This window comes from Dipodomys merriami, unplaced genomic scaffold, assembly GCF_024711535.1.
Source record: "Dipodomys merriami isolate MVZ:Mamm:240054 unplaced genomic scaffold, mDipMer1.0.p SCAF_2, whole genome shotgun sequence".
Lineage (NCBI taxonomy): Eukaryota > Metazoa > Chordata > Mammalia > Rodentia > Heteromyidae > Dipodomys > Dipodomys merriami.
The window spans coordinates 43,321,673-43,324,264 of NW_027203381.1; positions in this window are offsets into that span (position 1 = coordinate 43,321,673).

Here is a 2,592-nt window from a genome sequence, read left to right on the forward strand (position 1 = left end):
CAAAAAAAAAAAAAAACAGAAGTGGAAGTATGGCTTAAGTGGTAGAGCTCTGGTCTTGAAAGTAAAAGCTAATCCTCAAAGAAACAACCACCCCATTCTTAAGTGGGCTAAAGACTTAAAGAGAGACTTCTCTGAAGAAGAAATAAGAATAACCAATAGAAACATGAAGAATTATTCAACATCCTGACCATAAAATAATACAAATCAAAACAACATTGAGATTTCACCTCACCCTAGTTATAATGTCCATTATCAAGAAAACAAACAATAATGGATGCTAGCAGAGATGTGGCCAAAAGGCAATTCTACTACTCTATTGGTAGGAATGTAAACTTTTTCAACTACTCTGGAAACAGTATGGAGGTTCCTCAAAAGGCTAATCATAGAGCTCCTCTATAACCCAGCAATCCCACTCCTGGGCATTTACCCAAATGACCACACTAAAGCCAGCAGAATAACTATGTTCATTACAGCATTATCTACCATAGCCAAGATCTGGAATTAACCCAAATGCCCCCTCAGTGGATGAAAGGATCAAGAAAATTTGATAATGTACAATGGAATTCTATGCTTCTATCAGAAAGAAAGGGAGGAAAGGGATGGTAGGGGAAAAACAAAGGAGAGGGTAACAACGCTGGCTAGGAAACGTACTCAATACCTTACACATGTAACTGTAACAGTATTTTTACAATAATATTTTTTTAAATTAAAAAGAACAGCCTTGACCCAAAGAACCATAAGTTGAATGGTTCCCTTCATTTGTAATAATTAGTATATATCTAGGATAGTTCTAGCACAGGATCACAATAGCTCAATAGCTATGTATGTATGACCTTATAAAATGATGCTAATTGAAATGAACTACAAAATATGGAAACAAGAGTTTTATTTCTTTTTCTTAGTGTACTGTATGCAGTTATTTCTTTTTTCTTTCATTTTTCCCCTTTTGGTTTACTCCCTGCTGTTGCTGTTGTTGTTTGTAAATTTTCAGTACCCTTTTTATTGTGTATAACTATCTGATTTAGGAATGGGGAGAGGAAATCACATAAATGATGAAACAAAGGACAAAGAGTGAACCATTGCAACAGTGACACTCACAAGACACTGTTGAAAATGAACTTTACCATGTGGAGGAGAGGGAAGTTGGAGGGGGGAGGGATAATGGGAGAAAACAAGGGAGGGGGTAACCGAGAGAACAAGAATTGTACTCATTTCCTTACCTATGTAACTGTAACCCCTCTGTACATTACCTTTAGAATAAAAAAGTTACATCTTGTAAAATAAATAAAAACCAAATTTTGCATTTAAAAAAAGTAAAAGCTAGTGAGAGCACAAGGCCCTTAGTTCAAGGCCCAATACCAACATAAAAAGGAAAATAAAAAGCTACACATAACTCTACAATTCAAAACCAAGGTTAATGAATAGTCTAAATTTTCCTTCTCGATTGTAAAAGCATTTATATAGTTGTGATGTTATGACATTTAAAATTTATATACTACTCCCTTGAGACTACAGTATTACTCTTTTTCATATTACATAAATGGTTTCACTTTTTAATATATCTATTGTAGAGATATACTATCCCTTTCTTGTGTCCTATTTGTGATATTTCTATAGTTTTTGCCATTATAAATTGTGCTAAAACAACATTCAAAGTAGCTAGGTACAGTAGCACACAAATACAATCCCAACACCAGGGAGGCTGAGGCAGGAAGATCATAATTCAGTCTACTTGTGAGACTTTGTTTCAGCAAAAAAAAAAAAATTCAACTACCAGTTTTTTTAATCTATAGTTTATTTCCTTATCCCATATTATTTCATCAAAGGCCTTCAGTGTTATTGCTATTATCACATATGACAAAATTGTATAAATTTCACTTGTAAACTGTTAAAAATCATTGTATTTGACATGGGTGTCCTGCATCTTGTATATACATTTTTCTAATTTGGGGAGGGGAAGGGAAATAACAAAATCCTGAAACAAGGATACAGGTTGACCCATTGTAACAATGAGATGTACAAGACACTACGTTGAAAACGAACTTTACAAGTTGGAGGTAGGGAGGGGGGAGTTGGAGAGGTGGGGAGGGAAGGGATGGTAAGGGGAAAAAAGGAAGAGATAACAATGCTCAAAAGGAAATGTACTCATTATCTTACTCATGTAACTGTAAACCTTCTGTACACTTTTTACAATAAAGTTTATTCCTCACTCGTAACCATAACTATTCATTACTTTCTGAAAACATAAGGCAATGTAGCTTTCCTTATTGCTTCATTTTGCATTCCTTGGTCAGAGATAAACATTTTCTTATCTAGCTTCTCCAAGTGTTTTGTAAATCATGTTATTTTTTTCAATTTATTTTTAAAAATGCATTATTTTTTCATTGGTTTCCATTGGCTTTTTCTATTGTAAAGATGTTGGCTATTTGTCACACATAAAAGCTTATGTATAATTCATTGTTTTCCCTAGATTTTTTATTCACGTTTTATTTTAGGACTTTAGTTTTTCTTATAAAAATGGTCTTCTCTTTTAAGTAAGATCTATTCAATTTTCCATGGAATTTCATCAGTCAGTATTAAGTAGAGAAAGTT